We start from the raw sequence: 19184 nt of genomic DNA, 5'->3' as shown, positions 1-19184 counted from the left end.
GTAGGGGATGTACTCCTGTCAGCTAAACTGTTCACCCTGGAATTTTCATACATTTTGTGAATTTGAAAAACACTTGAGGTTAAGCAAGCATTCCTTGTTTTTCTTTATTTCAATATCCTGGAAATTGCTTCAATTTCACGAGGGACAAGTTTTTATGGATTTTGTCTTGTTTTGTAGTTGTGGACATTTCACTCAGGTCCTTATTACGTTATATAGGCCAATTACATTAAAATCTGACGTAGATAGAGGCTCTGGTCTCTTTCAATTCCAGACTTTGCCTCAAGCTAGATTGTACATCTTATCAAATAACAGACAAAGCACCTTTCAGTGTTGTAGAATTTGTGACCAATCAGAACTTGTATTTTGTCAGCAGCCAATTAGAACTTGTGTTACAGATTTTGTAGAATCAGCAGCCAATCTTACCTTCTGTTACAGGCTGCTCTTCAGTTAGTTGTGCTCTCATTGGTTGACTTTAATATCCTGTAGTATTGCAGCTGCCTGAATGCTATTTGCATCGGCAATGTATGACATGTTTTTAAATAAGTGACCAAAGCCACTATATATCAGATTCAAGATAGGCTTGAATCACTAAATTATCTCTTAGTCTTCCATCAGTCTGCAGGTCATGCACATGTTATTTTTTTGGCTTATTATTTGCGAAATAGAATGCAAGGTATGAATCCATATTAGTATTATTAAGTCAGATCCTCATTACCATTTCAAAGATGATCCTGTTCATGCCTCTTGGAGGTTAACTTGATAAACTTATTAAATCGTTGTGGCTGAGGTTGAGGTGGATTTGTTATTTTTTGACTATTGGCAATGCTGAATATTGCATAAATTAAACCGCAACTGTCTCTGTTCATTATATTTTATGTAAACAATGTATTTTAAAAATGTATTTTATATAGGCCTGCGTAAAACATGTGTTGTGATGACATTGGCATTTAATAATACATTGTAAAATAAAATGATAACAAAAGACAGAAATCACAACAAAGTTCAAGTCATGGATTCCTTGGGTTTTTAAATAACTGTGCACTGGAATGAACCTCTGATGTCATTTCATGGTAATGGCTGTTTTCTAGAGATAGGTGATAGACATCGTTTTAAATTATACTAGTCTTGTATTATTCTTGTTTAAAAACCCTTATAGGCTTTATAAGAGACTCTGAACAATTGGGATTAGATGCTAGTCTAGATCTTGTAAACAGCTTCTGTCAAGCTCTGATAAGTGTCTTCTCCAGTGTGACGTCACTGAGTTGCGCTGTCTGATTTCATCATCTGAAGTTCCCCCTTAATTAATGTATTCTGTGCAGTTGAAAAATAATATTTTGTTTTGCCACAAGACTTGGACTACCACATGTTCCCCAGCTGTATGTAATTCTAAGCCACAGTTTTGCCAACAATTTGACACTGTTGAGATTTCTTGAAGGAAGGTCAGAAAACAGATAGACCTGCAAATAGGGGTGACTGATATCAATCATGTTCAAGTGATTGTCATCGCTCATTATGCATAGCCAGACCTCTAATATACCAAGATGATCTTGCGTCTCCCCTTCTCCTCCTTTGTAGAATTTACTTTACTTTATATGACCATGTCATTTCTCAGATTAAATTTAAAACAAATAAACTTTTAACGAGAATTAGGATTCATTGATTAACAGGCCAATCCTAGAGTACTCAGACAAAATGCATTATTTTGCACCTGGCCTTGAGGTGTGGGCCTTTAAGGATAAGCCTTTAAATTAATCTTAATATCCTGAGTATAGATACAGTGCTTTACCGGTAGTAGTTCAACTGTTATTCTCCAAATCTTGACATTGGCAATTCTTCTGTAGCAGCTGCACTTGTTAATACTTTTACAAATTGAAAAATTGTTTTCATGTGAGTCATCGTTTCATTTATCTACTTTGACATATATATTCAAATGTAAAATGAGTTTGTCTCTCATTTTATAATGTACCATGTGCAAAACTGTTCACAATTGATCTTGCTTGGATTTTGCTTTCATACCATCGTTTTCTCTAATAGACAGTATTCAAGTTGTAATTAACATTTCGTTCAGTGGGATTTTATTGCTTCAAACTTGCATTTTTTCATTGAAATGCTTTTCGTAATAGAGATTATCACAGACATAACTTGTGTATCCCCACAGTGTGACATCATATACATGTACTGCCAAACGTTTTTTTATTTCATACATGCTGCCTTAAGGTTGTCCGTGGTTTCCAGATTTATATACGATACGATCTACTATTGATTGTGGTAACAATGCTTCATGTTGGCAAGCTCATGTGTGTATTTTTGGAATTGTTATTCAGTTTTTCCAGTTTTCACCAATAAAAAAAAAATACTAACAAACATCCTAGAGCAAATTTCATGAATGAGCAGAATTCTGACACAGTATTACACACAAGCCATTTGTGGGAAGTACACCAATACATCACCGAATATCATACCAATTGTACGCAATGATTTATTTGTATTCAGTTCCAATTTCAACGCTGTTTTTCGTACTGTGGAAATATGTATGTGTTAAATATATAATTCCATGATGATTAGATCATGATTGCATGTCGTGCCAGAGAAGCATCAATCCTTGCCTATGGCTCAGATTGATACAGAACTCTGGCATTAATCACTCAAATCCGCTGACATCAACCTAAGAGAAAGTATCATGGGATTACATATAAATATAGTATTGTTAAATTAGTTAAATCAATATTCTCAAACATTAAACCTTAATGTTTCGTGTTCATTTGTCATTGCCTGATAACTTATTCATAAGCTCTACAGGTTGCCATGTCCTATTTCCTTAGGTAAACTACTTTAGTCGTTTTGACAGATTGGGGCAATCTTTCTACGTATTTTTAGTACCCGATTGAACGAAGTCCGAAAATTGAACTTATAGACTGAATTCTGTGTCTGTATATGTGCGTTTCCCCACCTATATCTTTTTATCATACCTGGGCCAATGACAGTCAAATTTCACACATCCATGACATATCTTGAGAGATTTATTGTTCCACGATTCAATTTTAAGTTGGCCAAATGTGACAATTGTGATGCTTTAGGTGGTTGTTTCTAAAACGTTATGCTCAATATTGCTCTGTTACACCACTAATAAAATGCAGGAAAGAGCTGCATGTTTATTTACATGAGGACTATAGTCGTGTTCATGCTACATGATTTCAGCTAAATGTTTGCATATCAGCTAGACCCAATTGCGCTCATGTACATGAGAGAACCGCAGTTAGCAGGAACACCCAAACTGGTTAAGAATATACAAATCTTCAGTCATTTTAACTGATTACTCAGTTATTTCGTGCTATGGATCTGGACTGGAACTTAAAATCTGATTTAGCATTTCTTAGCCTTTGCTAAGTGTTTGTGCACGTTTTCTCAGCACAAACTAACATTTTTGACCTCTTAGCCTATGGTAAGGAGCTGTGTGCGAATACAACTAATAAGTATCAGTTGTATTTTGTACTGTTTTGAGTCTCTGGATGGAACTGCCTGTCTATTTACATTAGGACAATCTTTTGTACTTTGTACTGTTTTGAGTAGCTGATTTATTGATTTTTTGTGTGATCTACTTTCTGAACCCTGATTGGTTTGTTACTGTCAGATGACATTATGACCTTATCATTTTCCAAATAAAGCATGTAGACATTGTTCTCCGTGCTTTCAATTGAGACTGAACTGCTCCTCTAAACTCCTGAACAAATTGCAAATTGTACTTTGTTTTCCCTCACTGTAGAGTACTATATTTTTTGCTGTGCAAAAATAAAAATAGTTTAACTGATCACAATATATCTCAAGATGTATAAAACCTGATGTGTAGGGTATAAGTTTCACTTTGCTTAAATTCCATGGTATTCCAACAGTCCAACTATTTTTTGTAAGTCTCCTTCAGATCTCACAGGAATAACAACAAATAGAGCTCTTGTTATACAGTGGTTGGAATTAAGACCTTGTCTACTTGTCCCCCAGACAGACAGATTTTAGCTGGGACAGGTAAATGAACAAATTGCATTTCCCTGTGAACAGGTAAATAAAGATATAACATTTTTACTGACTGACCAGATAGGGGTAGACCCAAGTTGCTAATCTCCAGAAAATTGCTTTCAGAGTTTCTAAGACTTAAATAATGATGATGAGCCATAAATTATTTTTGGAATATGTTTTGTCTTTTATAATTTTTTTTTTATTCATATAATATTCAAAAAAATACATTACTTCAAAATAATCTTACATGTCGAAAAGATATAAAAAAGATAATTAACAACAATAAAATGAAGTAATAACAGAAAAGAGAAGGGAGAAATAGGAATATACTAGTATTTAAATTTATCTTGCTAGGTACATCATCAATTTGTACGGTACCGGGTACAGGCACTTTTACAGGCTCAATTATTATAGGCCAAACTTGTCCAATGGACAGGCAACTTTAATTTTCAATTTCAAACCGTGTTAAAAGCCCCTTTCTATGAAGATGCATTGTTAATTGGTTAACAAGCTGCCTGAATGGGACTTGCATATTTAGTTAATCAGATGTTGTTAGAGGCGATGAATACTGTCAACTAGAATTAAGAATGACTGCAGTCTCTACCACATCTTTGACTGACACCATTATCTCTAATTTGTTTTGGCTATCTGTGAAGCCTTTCAGTAGGTGATGTGCTAATCTGATTGTCAATAAAATGACTTTACACTAAAACCAATAATAATAATAATAATAATAATAATAATAATAATAATAATGACAATACTACTACTACTACTAATAATAATAATGACAATACTAACAATAATAATGACAATGACAATAATAATAATAATAATAATAATAATAATAATGACAACAATAATAATGATAATAGTAATAATAATAATAGTGATAATAGTAATAATAATAATAATTTTTATTGCCTTTTTTAAAAATAATTTACATTTAATCAGGTGATAGCTAAGGTGATTTATGAAATGAATTTTGCACAAGTTATGAATGTATATAAATAATATTAATTTAAAAGCCTCTGTTGTGTATATATACATTGTACACACATGGACAGTCAGCTGAAATGTAATAATGTCTGTATCTCGAGCACAATTAATGTTTTCAGTAACAAATTGAACTCCGGTGTATTATTAGTCTAGATTTAGAACAATCAGCCACAGTTTGATTTCTGGCAAGCTGAGCATAATACATCTACATACTGTGATTTTGCTGATGAGGTATAATATTGTAGGAGAAACATATATTACAAACTTCTGTGATCACTATCATTTAGACTTGGAGATACGCCCAGTTTATAAATATTTATAGTTTAGTTGCATTAGAATCAAAACAAGGAACTGTGATAGCTACAAAAAATGTACAAGAATACTAAAAAATGTACAAGAATACCACTTTCAATACAATACAATACTCACCATTTTGTAAGGCGTTCAACGTTTGTACCACCAGACTTTCTCACCCAAATTTTCTGCACTTTCTTCTCATTGTATTCAATATTTCTGAAAATGAACCCTAATTTCAGAGCCAACAGACAATTTTCAGTGTTTACTCAAAAAAAATTAGCTACTTTTGTCCCAATCTTCCTAAGTTGAAAGTGCAGACTATAAATGGGATTATTTTGCGAATTTGTGATGAAAAGAGGGAATTGGTTAAACACCCAATGACATCTGGTGATATCAAATTATGCTCATTGCTTGATTGGGGTTTGTCTATCATAAATTAGTAATAAAGTCAATCTGAAGTGTATAGAAACCATAGTACTTCATGAAATTGTTCAAAAATCTGTGATTAGTTTTTGCATGAAAAGAAATTCTTGTTTTGTTGTTGCAATGAGGAAATTATATCTGTATAATCATTTCTGACAAATATTGTCTGAAAACCACACTGCTTCAGGGCACAAAAAAAGAATAGCGAAATAAAAAAAAATGGCTTCAGTGGGGACCGGAACCCTATCAACCCTATCCTAGTCAGTATTTTAGAGAAACATGGTTTATCTTAGTTGTGCTTAACTGCTTGGAGTAAAATAATAATAATATTTATTGCATCTTTAGAAATACAGTATTTCTATCAGTACAGTAGCAATAAAAGTATAATAATAATAATAATAATAATAATAATAATAATAATAATAATGAAATAATAAAAAAAGAGAAAATATTATAATTTTAAGTATAAAAGTAAAATGTAATGTGTTAAATTTTTTTTACTAGTACTAAGACTAATAATAATAAAATTCAAAACTATCTATTCTTTCTTGAAAGGCTAATAATGTATTGTTACAGTCAGTGTTCTCCCCAAAGCGTGTTAGCGTAGCGGGGCCGCTACTCCATTATTTATGCCGCTACTCTGGGAGATTGCCCGCTACTCTGTGGCATTTCCTGTTACTCTTTGTTTTAGCTTGTTAATACACGTGCGAATCTGTTAGTCAGCGTCATCAGCGTCCGGTACTGTGAGCCAAATCAGGTGTGAATGGAAACATGTCAGTGATTACGCAAAGACAATGGACTAATACAGCTTCGTACTTCGACAATAAACACTTTCGCCCTATTTAATTGGGGTAATAGCGAGTATTTTCTCAGTAGCATATTTGGCTGGAAGAAGCAACGATGTCAAACAGCAGAAATATTACGTTGTGGTTCCGCGTAGAACGCCCTGCTGGGCCCCTGGTTGCGAGCGATAAACCCACCAGCAACGCGGTCACCGGTACCCCTGTCGGCAGTGGTACTAAACGTGTCCAAGATGATGTTACAACGAAAAGTGCAAAAAAATAAACTCTAGATTTGATGCACAATGGACAACAAAATATACGTGGCTGAGAGAAACATCCGATGGCAAAGGTAAAAAAAGTATTTATTTGTAGCGTTTTACTTGGAAGCGAGTTTTGACCTAGTTTAGTAAATTTTTGTATGGCTTCATTTTTTGCCGATCGTCGAAACATTTTTTTGGAAACGACCTTCTTTCTGGAAGTTCAAAAATTGTTGGCTACGATTTATCAAAGTAACTAATACTAGTATTGTGTTTTGAAATAGTTGGGTAAAGTTTATCGTGGCAATTTTTAAGTTTAGCGACTTTTCAAAATGGCGGCAATTTGTTTATTTTCGTGTTGATCGTGACGATATTTTTTAAATACAAGTATTGATTCGCTCCTATTTCTTATCTTTTAGGAATGCTGTAACACATATGTGGAAAATTCAACTTAAAAACATCCAGAAATAGTTCTTTGGTATGGAATTCTATGCCATGTATAACTATTACGAAATATGCTATCGATAAACACGCACACTCGGAGATGCACAAGAAGGCCATGTCATTTAATAGAAGTGGGAAGCAAAGAAAATCACGGCGTTCTCAAAAGCTGCAGATCACTGGGCTTCCATGAAAGTCCGAAAAATCAACATTACATAGAAATCACACAGCAGCAGATTCATTTAATCTTCTACATAAATTTGTTAAAAAATAAAGACACATTTTCATCCATGCAAGCCTGTCATTATTGTTTTCTTTATCTTCAGACAAATGCTAATGATATGTAAATTATATGCAAATTAGCCGCCACTCTGATACATTTTTCTGGGGAGAACATAGAATAGTTAAAAGCTGTATATCATCACTTGCGTAAATTCTCCATGGATAAAAGTCAAATTAACATGGAATGTGACCTTCTTCACATGTTTGATTTGAGTTTAATAGACTGGAAAACTATGTCAGCCAGTATACTCTCATTATGGTACTACCTTGCACAATGGAAGTAACTAATACATCGTTCATGAAATGATTGTCATTTCTGCCCACCACAATCCTATCTGTTTAACCCTTGTTGTACTACTAGCACCATGCGTGCCTTTCATAAAATATTTCTATTTAGCATTTATGTAATTCAGTTCTTTGAATATTAATGTGAAAACCACTTGTCACTCCAATAGTGTTGCATTCCGTCTCATTGTCATGTCTACTGTTCCAAATACCACTACATAATAATAACTTTATTGCCTCTTTGTAAATAATAAACGATATTTTATGAAATGTGATAGAATTCATGTAAATAAATGAATAATATTACTTCTCTTGTGCATATATTTAGCTAAATTTATAATAATGTTTGTATCTCTACTCGAAAGTAAATGTGATTAGATTTTTACTGTCTTTCATCTTTGATGAAATTTTTATTAACAAATATTTCTTTGATTAAATTGTCATTACATCTTTTGGAGATTTTGGTTGGTGTGTACCTTTTTCTTTTTCCTGATTGTAAATTGTACAAAAGGGTTAATTCTTCACTGGGTTTTAATTTTGCTTATTTCGCTGACTGGAAAATGCGCTAAATTAAAACCCAGTGAAAAGTAGTCATTCTACAGTATTCAAGGGAAAAATCATGTTGCATGGTTCTCCCACTCTGTCTCTGTGGCCATTTGCCTTTAGTGTCCATTGTCCACAAAAAAAAAACAAACAAGACAAATTATTACTTGATTTTAATTTCCCTCTTGCAACAAAAAGAGAAAAAACAAATTTTCAGTGTAAATAAAATATTGTAGCACTGTCAGCAAAACCAGTGAATAATTAAGTTATGTACAGTATTTGAGTTTAGTTCCAAACTTACTAAAAACCTGAATATGAAAATAATTTAACTGAAGTAAGCACCAAAAAAGGAGGCTGTGTTTCTAGTTAGTCCCCGTTCGGACGTAGTCCGAAAACGGGGACTTATGTTTTGCCCTGTGTGCGTGCGTGCGTGCATCCGTGATCACCTGTATCTCGAACATGCATGGACCGATTAAGTTCAAACTTCACTCATACATCACACATTATATGGGACATATGCACATGCATTTTTTTCATGATCCGATTAACGATAGCCAAATAGCGGCTATTTTAAGGCCGAAAATGCATCAAAATCGCACATTTTCACCATTCCGGACCCGGATCTCAGTTATGCATGGACGGATTTCGTTCAAATTTGGTACATACATTAAACATAATAGGACCTTGATGCACGTCATTTTTTTTCCCGGATCAAGTTCAAAATGGCCGACTGGCGGCCATTTTGTTTTAAAGAATTCAGTTCTGGATCCGTATCCGAGACATGTCTGGATTGATCAAGTTCAAACTTCACACACACAAGGTACATCATGTCACAAATATGTATGTACATTTGTTTCATAATCCCATTAACGATAGCCAAATGGCGGCCGCTTTAAGGCCGAAAATGCATTGAAATCGCACACTTTCACCATTCCGGACCCAGATCTCAGTTATGCATGGACGGATTTCATTTAAATTTGGTACATACATTAAACATAATAGGACCTTGATGCACGTCATTTTTTTTCCCGGATCAAGTTCGAAATGGCCGACTGGCGGCCTTTTTGTTTTAAAGAATTCACTTCTGGATTCGTATCAGAGACATGTCTGGATTGATCAAGTTCAAACTTCACACACACATGGTACATCATGTCACAAATAGATATGTGCATTTGTTTCATGATCTGCTTAACAATAGCTGAATGATGGCCATTTTATGGCCGAAAATGCATTAAAATCACGTATTTTCACAATTCCGGAACCAGATCTCAGTCATGCATAGATGGATTTTGTTCAGATTTAGTACAATGTGTTGTACATATGCAGGTGCATTTCGGTCATGATCTGCTTTGAATGTATATGTCACTCAAATATGAACGAAACGGGGACGTGTCATTGACAATGACTTGTTTTGTTTCTATCATGATAAAAATGAGAGCTTCTATCAAATAAATGATGTAAAGCAGATAAAATGATACCCAAACTTGTTTCCTTGGAAACAATGGCTTTGTGGTATCCTCATCACCTGCTGAGAGCCTCCACACATAGCTAAATTGAATGGGAAAAATTACGTCAGCAGATGTGTTAAACTATATACTGATGGTGATTTTGAACTAATAAATACAAATGAGATTCATAAAATGTTCAAAACTACTGGGTAGTTTGAGTGTCCTAAGTTTTTTTGATAGACTTTCAAATAGCCAGTCACAGAAATAATTTAGAAAAATTTGTATGTGCAAGGTGTAAAGCATGGCTACAAATATCAAAGATATAAATATACTCTGGTAAAGAGCACCCCCCCCCCCCCCTTCCACTGAGCATGCTCAGTGTTGACTTAAATTTAATTAGTCTCTAGGCCTTAGAGACGTATCATCTCTCTAGTAATTATGATACTACTGGTGATATTATTAGTTTTGTTTATCATCCTCCCTAATGGCAATCGGAACATCACACACAATTGTTACTGAAGTTCTGAGATGCATCGATTTTACATTATTTCTTTCAAGGTGACATTTATAAACAAATGAAAATGTCTGCTGCTGGCGCCGTTTGGGCTTTTATTGTGCCACACCTACAAACATTTAAACTTTAATGACAGCTTGGACTCGCCTTGATGCAATAATTATTTGCAACTGAAAGTTATCCAGAATATTTACAAAATAAGACGAACAAAATATTATTCTAATTTATTCATATTGACGTTAATAATACTTAAATGTTATTTACGGTCATGTAACGCGTAGAAATAAGTCCATAAAAAAACGAGATGTGAGCTAACATAGATGTTATCTTTTTTTAGGTAATAACAGGTGTATCTGCCGGCACATTTTAGTTTTATTGCTAGATGCTCAAAGTAGATTTATGACTGATATCTTAGACTCAGATGGACCGTAGATGTACAATATAATGGTCGCCGAGATCTTGTTAAAACTTGTTTTTTGGCCCAGCAAATAGTGTTCTATTCTTTTTCATCATCGTGTCCACTGTTCCCCTGACCTGTGTAACACTGTGGTATTTGGAACAGTAGACACAATGACGTGAGATAAGGGATCACTTTCAGTCACAAATTTACTCTTGTTGCTTTCTCTTTCGAAACAAGATCTTGTTGGTCGTTTGCATCTAGGGTCTATTGTACAGCGCTTCTATATTTGTCGTCCAGTAGTAGTGGCAATAATAGAACTTAGCTGTCCAAATAATCCCTGTACAAAAAACATTTGAAAAATGTCTTCTTTATAATATAATGTTCATCAGATTACAACACACTTGAGCACTTTTTTGTTTGTTTACCTAGTATGCAGTGACAATGTAGCACGTGACGTAAATAGAATCTTGTCGCTAAACTTAAACAATTGAGCATGCAGAATCTCAGAAAATATTTTTCACCAACATTTTCAAATGTTACAACACATTAAATTATGTTTACTCACGGGAAAAGATGTATTATGATAAAGTTATTATGGGAATACACAACCATCGTTAGTCATCGCACTCACTTCCTTTGTACATTCTTTGCGGTATTCTTGTAATAACCTCGTATCATTTTTAAATCGCAGTCCAAATCACAGTACTGAATATTTCATTGAGGGACATAATCTCCCTAAGTTGTGTTGTTGAAATAGTAAAAAAATAATACAAAATATGCATGCCCTTCACCTGTACATTAAACTGACATTTCTTATATGCCGCCTCCATTAATATTGCGGATATAATTTTAAAGACTTAGTGAACATTTGCATTAGATTCATTCATTTTATATAACATTCAGTGAATGAGGTTTTGGATTTTACCATTACATGTATACCTAATTGTATGATTCCTTAAAGGGCGGTAGTCGTCCCGCCGCGTTCTGTTCGATATGGGACTCATAGCGACGTATACAACGCATGTAAAATACATTGTTTATTTACATAAAATTCAAACACGCGCTGCGCGACAACTACCATGCTTTAACCCTTACCTTGCCATCCTCGTGTACTTTTATTCTATTTTATTCTACACTTGACCAGATTAGGTTTATTTGTAGCATTAAGGGAGTTCAAGTCGAATTAAAATTTTACACTACTGAGCATAATACTGCACACAAGTGCAATGCATTATGGGAGATTATCTCCAATTGTATAAAATGGAAAACAAGTACTGTAAAGGGGGTTAATTATTCACTGGGTTTTAATTTAGCTTATTTCGCTGACTGGAAAAATGCGCTAAATTAAAACACAGTGAATATGTAAAATTTAGCATAGAACACATTATCTAAATGACGAAACCGTGAATTTAAAACCCACTGAATATGCCTGAAATGGTAAATCAGTGAAATTTAAACCCAGTGAAAATTAGTCATTTTACAGTATCACCCTGAAAACTCACTATATCTCATCTGTAAATGCCTGCCTAGTGCAACGCTGTTGGGTAAATAAATAAGTTAATTATATGTAAATTTGTTTAAATGAGTTCACAATGTTAGATCAATAATAATAAACACTTTTCTCATCCCATATCATCGAGCAAAATTTTGTGATATTAATAAATTATCCCATCAATAGAATCCAGTGTGAAAATTCCAATTTTGACAGTTTTCCATGATTTTGAATGATCCCATTTTCATTTTCGATATTCTGATGGCATGAACCCATAATAATGAACGTATGACAGATATGTTGTGTATTCTTTAATTCAGCTTGATCTTCCCATGTTGAGGCGCAGCGTACTGTCTGAGTGCATACTTTGAGGTATCCTCATAATAACCTTATTATTATACATCTTTTCTTTCCAAGGATACATCATGGGAATGCCAAATCCAAAAAGTTTAGAGAGTGGAATTAGCGAACTTCTTTTGTGCGTAATCATTCCATATTTGGAATTTGCATTTCCTAATATGGTAGTATGAAAATACGCCATAAATGTGTAATAAAATGTAAATATTCATAAAATGTACGTGTATGTGTCCTAATGTCCCAATTCCACTCTGTTATATTTATTCAAATACCTACATTTGTACCAACCAAACAATCTGAAGTTTAGTTTCTATTCATAATTCTGTGCACTCATTGTTAATTATGCATACATTATTTGTTGCTGCCTGTGAATTTCGTGTTTTAATATTATGACAATCACAAGAATTAAATTTCATGAAAGGTACTTCCTGTCATTTAGAGTATCCCAGTGAAATTTTCATGATTGTTGTTATTGACATTTCTAAAATGGATTCCTATTGCCCGCATTTCTTGATCAAAATTTTAGAAAACGTATTTAGCAATTGAATATGCTGGTTTGTTTTGTGAAAACAATAGAAAAAAATGTGTACTTGGTGTCAAGTTTTATTTTATCATGCAGTTAACGTCACAATCTTAATAACCCAATAATGTCAATTTCTGTTCTGTCTGTATCTTTTTGTTCTTTAACAAAAAGAAAATATCTGCTCAGAAATCTGATTACCTTTATAGCAATTCCATTGTGTTCGTTTGACTCTGGAGACAGCTGACGAATCACTACAAACTATTTTGGTTAAACTAAAAATTGCAATTGGAGATGTTCGATCTCATCATGAGACCTGTCTATTTCATTCAAAGTGGTGTTTTTGCCGGCTGGCTCTTTGGTATCATGACTGAAACAGCGATTATTATGCAATGTGGTTTGACCTAGATGAAATATTCAGTTTATTATTAGTTCAACCGCTCAGTACGTGTCGGCTACAACAATTACTGCATCACGTACTTATTACTGTTAGTGTTTTAATGCTTCAGTACATGGTACATGTATATACAGCCACGGGGTTCTCTTCACATCTATATGAAGTGTTCACCAATGAATAGACATGCTGATTTAATTCCCGTGGCCAGTTTGGCAATAAATTGACAAATGTTGCCTTTGTCGTCATCACCTACGTGGATTACTTTAACAACTGAACTTGCTGAACAAAGACGGAAAGAATGCACAATGTAGGCAAGGTAAATTTTCCATTCTATTTTTTTTAGCGCAAGTAAACAGTTTTATTCTAACAAGACCTGAATTGGTGGATATACCAATTGTTCTTTTGTGTCTCTGACATTTATGTTACAATTTCTCACGAGCCGCTGCTTCACAAAAGGCAAGCTTAGTGGATTAGCATAACGAATTAACTTGCTACAGAATGGTGGTTTTTGTTGTGTTCTTGTGCATCAGTGCTTTCAAGGTGTTTGTATAAATGAAGGCGGCTCTTTTCAAATTACATGCTCATGATACAAATCTTAGACAAATTTAAAAAAAAAACAACACTGGAGGAATAATCTGTAAGTACACACAACTGTGAATTGAGTGGTTGTTACATTAACAAAATTTGTGAAAGTGACTCGTTTTTTCACCCGTGATAGTTTGAAAATTGTTTAAAATGTTTATCAATTTCAAATGATTGAGTCATCGCTATGTTTGCAGGTATGCTACTTTATCTGCCTGAGTTGCGTCTTTGTTGGTTTCCTGACCTCAAAACTTCACTTTTATTCATGATTATGCGACTGAGCGTGTGCCTATTACCGACAGGCTCACTGATTGCTAATTCACCTCATAGTGTTGTAACTGCAGCGTGCCTGCCAATTTCCAACGGTCCAATTTGCTATCAAATGCCACTAAACTTGTTTCATCCTTTTGTCATGACTATGCAGAGCAGTTGATTCTATGCTAAATCAAATGCATGGAGGAAATTGAATTAAATTTAGCATGTTTGTTTTGTCCTGTGACTAAAGGGAAATTAATACTTGTTGTACTCTGCAAAGATGAACTGATTAAGGCAAAACTCCTTTCCTTGATGTTGGCAACATTGCGTCTTCTCTATTGATGGAGTATGTTTTCCTTGATGCAGACAATAAACGTAGAGAATTTACTGGGAAAAAACATATGCTATTTACGTACACCCTGTGTGATAAAGTGTGTGTACATGTACAAACTATTTTCAAGTGACAAAATTGCAAGCAGCCAAAGCTACTGCTTACTGCATATTGGCCTAAAAAACAAACTTGTTTATTGGGCCATTCCAGTTTATATCTGCACACCCCCCCCCCCCCCCCCCCCCCTGTTGATGTGGTCGGATATCCAGCACTGTATGATGGGGAAATTACCCCGGAATTTCAACTGTATATGGAGAAACAGAATCTGGAAATCCAGACGAGTATGGAAAAAAAATTCCTGGAAATCCAGGCAGTTATGGCTACTAAATAAAATATGGCCTAGTTTATCTCGCCACATACCGGTTGATGAGGTTGGATTTCCAACAGTATGACTAAAAAAACTTGGAATTCTGACTGTATATGGTAAAAAAATTGGGCCAGTATGAAATAGTTATTACTGAAATTAGATAAGGATGGTGGCACGAATGAGCTCATCAACACCGTGAATCAGGACTAGTTTGGATTTCCATTATCAAATATAAAATTTTGAACTTGGTAAATTAGCATATGATGAGTTATATTTGGAAATCCTACTCTGTGTGGTGGCGCAATGGAACTCATCAACACCATAAGTAGGAACTATAGTTTTGGATTTCCATTACTGTATGATGAATGGTGATTTGGAAATAAAACTTTGTATGACTTATACACCCATGGAAATTATACCCTGTATGAAGTAAACACACAAGGTGGTCAATTTTACGCAAAGCACAGACTAGAAACAGTCATTAGAATGTAAAACATTGTGCATGTGGTACAAAAAAACAGGCATCATGCTATTACAGCAAGGTGTCTAAAAATGTGAAAAATTTGTATGTACATGTATATAGTCTTGCTTATTTACATGTACCTATATGATCATTTAGGGGCTTCTATTTTTCAAAACTTCGGATTGGTGGAGGGGGGGGGGTGAGTGTGAGCACCAGGTATGAATCGTGTATGTTTCCTATACATTGATATTAATGTTCAACCTTCCATCAGTTTGTGGCTGAATTTAGGCAAAGCATGATGTTGTTTCCGATTATTTAGAAAGAATCACATATCTAATCGATCATTAAAATATCGCTTATTTTGACTCCAGACACAGACTTTTGTCATTTATGCGTGTTACAAATAACTTCTTTTTCTTCTTTTGATTTTGTGTGTGAAGTGTTACCCCCCTGTTACTGAACAAAATGCAAAATATAATGATCAAAGTTCATGTATATAGATTTTTTGATATTGCATTTTGTAGTAGTACATATTAATCAGATTTGTCAGATTGTGTAAACACAAAACTATTAATACACTCACCTTGTGAGACATTTTGCACTATAGGACCCAATTATCTAAATTAATTTGGCTTTTGACCTTTGACTTGTACAAAGCTGTAAATAAAAATTACTGACGAATTCTATTGAAACAATCATTCCATGTCATAATAACTGTGTGTAGTTATTGCTACCTGGCGATCTTTACAAATACATTTTTTGTTTAAATAAAATTCGGTGACTGATACAAACCTAATTTGCTAGTTCATTTCCATGTTGCAAATCAAACTACATCACCTCTCAACATGTTTGTTTTTTTTGAAAAAAAAAAAAGTTTAGTAAAATAGTTAATTATTGTAGAAACATTTCTCACAAATTCCATGCATTTCATATACTGTAAAGGACTTATTTTTGATGGAATAAATTTTCCCTGAAAATACGTTTTGGGTGTTTAAGCAGAGTTCATTTTCACTGATTCTTGATGAGTTTAAATATAGAAAAAGAAATATATGCTGGATATTGTTTTCACTGAATAAGCAGAGTTCATTTTCACTGATTCTTGATGAGTTTAAATATAGAAAAAGAAATATTTGCTGGATATTGTTTTCACTGAATCATCCCTTCAGCGAAAATTAAATATTTTGCAGTATTTTGATGTTCGTTTTTTTGAAAATAATCTGTCATAGCAAAGCTTGGGAGATTGATGAGTCAGGTATCTGCACTTAGACTTTCTGTGTTTATGTTAGGTATGACACATTTTCTAGAATATGAATAATGCTGTTTGGAGAATACTTTTTCATCGAAAAATATAGCAGTTATTAACCTTATTTGACATGTTTGGAGCCTTCATTGAAGGAAGGTGACATTTGATGTTGTGCGTATGGGGCATAGTGTTGTGGAAAGGCTACAAGTTTAATAGAATATACTTTTGCCTTGTTATGAATATTATATTTTTGAATCACTCGTTACTAACTACTTTATAGTTTCACTTTTTTGAAAAAAAAACAATTTTTCTAGGGAATCAAGGGGAACTGCCAAATTTTGTAATAAGTGAAAATTTTATTTGATGGAGATTTGCGCCAATATGGAGATTGTGTTATTTTCTTCATGATTTTATTAATAGTCATATGTGCCATTCTAATACTGAAATTAAATATTGGGGTCACTAGACAATTTCTCAAGAAATAAGAGCGAAATATCATGGAAAATGGTAAAAAGTTTGCATTGCACTGGTTTTTATGGTGAGATTATTTTTCATATCTCAAATTTTTACTCAGTGATGTTTACATTTAGATAGTGGTTTTACAAATTTGATTTGTAATAGTATTAATTGTTTCAGGATTCTGGTTCACTCAAGGTTCCAGGATTCTGGTTCACACAGTATTACATTGTTCCAGGATTCTGGTTCACAATTAGGTTCTAGGTTTCTGGTTTATGTAGGGTTTCAGATAGGGTTTGATTTAAACTGCTTTCTAATAATTGGAATTTTGTTTACGATGTTAGCCCCAAATATCTTACCACCACTTTATTCTCCCAAGCATTAAACCTGACTTCTCAAACATTTTTTTTTTATTTTAATGAAAATTTTTTGAATTTACAAAATGTAGCAATATGTTGCTGTAGTCAGAATGAGTACACATGAGCTTGATAGTAGATGAGATCTTGTACATTACTGCATGCATTGTAGAAGTATTCTGAGATATTAACTATATTCATGTAGTATAATTATTCCCTATCATGATAGTCATCAGTAACAGAATGATATGTCTATGAATGGAGTTTATTAATCCAATGATTCATGTACTGATAGTAAGGGGTTAACCATAAAAAAGCTTGGAGGGGTAGATTTTGAAAAAAAAAATCTACACAGAGGAAAAGTGCTATATTTATGAACAAATATCCCACAATAATAACATTTTACAGCAACTCCACTGTGAAAAATAAAATTTCACTAAAAATTTCCTAGCTTTTCCAGCCTCCTCCCTGGATTTTTAATGGTTATCTCTCTTAGTCTTAGTAGAAAAAAAAAGTACTGTAAACTACTATTTTGCAGATTACAAATATTTAAAAAAAATCCAAAATTTCACTAGCCATTTGTTTACTGCTTCATTCAAGTATATGAACAATCAACTACAAAAGCATTTGATAAACAGTCAAGAAATGGCATACAATAAAGGTAATCAATAAACATTCTAAATTAAAGGTGCATTACTTTAAAAAAAATGGCATGACATCCCATAATATTTTATAGCAATATGTTTCAGACGCTTGACTTCGTGATCTAATTGATTTCTTTTTTTCAATCAAGAAAAGCAAGCACTGTTAAGTTCTAAGCAAATAATTATTTTAAATTAAAAAAATTGAGATCTATGACGTTATTTGGCTTGATAATATTCATTAGTTTGTAAAAAAAAAAGATTAAGTTAATGCCTGCTACATTGTTAATGTTTCCTTTGGTGATAAAGGAATGTTCGCAATCATCGGTGCATCCTGATTTAAATGTCTCACATTATTTTCTAGTTTGCGTCACACATGTTGGTGTGTGTCCATCGTGCGTCATACATAGTAATTTAGATTAGATGTAGCAGCAGTTTCAGTATTGTTTGAGTTCCACAATCAACTTATCTTACACCTTTCACAAGATTACCTGCACCTTTCATTTGGTCCACAATTAAAGATGATATTAAAGTGGAATATTGGAAAATATGCCAAATGCTGCACTAAAAAAATTACAGTGCACAATGTGATATCGAATTTTCACTGCCATTTGCAACTTTTGTCACCTTCCACAAAATAGTTATTCTCTGTTTGTGCATATGAATTATGTAATTTGCATATAATTAACCCTTGAACTGCCATTGAAAATTGTTGTCAACTTCCACAAAAAAAGTTATGCTCTGTTTGTGCATATTAGGTAATTTGCATATAATTAACCCGTGAACTGCCATTGAAAATGTTTGTCACCTTCCACAAAATAGTTTTGCTCTGTTTGTGCATATTAATTAGGTAATTTGCATATAATTAACCTGTGAACTGCCAGTTTCAACTTTTGTCACCTTCCACAAAATAGTTTTGCTCTGTTTGTGCATATTAATTAGGTAATTTGCATATAATTAACCTGTGAACTGCCAGTTTCAACTTTTGTCACTTTTCACAAAATAGTTATCCTCTGTGCATATTAATTAGGTAATTTGCATA

At 33.6% G+C, this 19184-nt stretch overlaps 1 protein-coding gene and 1 long non-coding RNA gene across 2 annotated transcripts in view; both read left to right on the top strand.

Moving 5' to 3' along the window:
* Nucleotides 1-19184, top strand: part of fgfra (fibroblast growth factor receptor A) — a 138351-nt gene that overhangs the window by 20786 nt on the left and 98381 nt on the right.
* On the top strand, nucleotides 6702-7500 carry LOC144361193 (uncharacterized). Its single transcript, XR_013422354.2, has 2 exons — nucleotides 6702-6861; nucleotides 7189-7500. It is a non-coding gene; the product is annotated as an uncharacterized LOC144361193 (long non-coding RNA).

The sequence above is a fragment of the Saccoglossus kowalevskii genome, chromosome 9 (assembly GCF_978046115.1).
Source record: "Saccoglossus kowalevskii chromosome 9, keSacKowa6.1, whole genome shotgun sequence".
Lineage (NCBI taxonomy): Eukaryota > Metazoa > Hemichordata > Enteropneusta > Harrimaniidae > Saccoglossus > Saccoglossus kowalevskii.
Note: the sequence above shows the minus strand (reverse complement) of the source record. Positions and strands in the feature narration are given on the sequence as shown.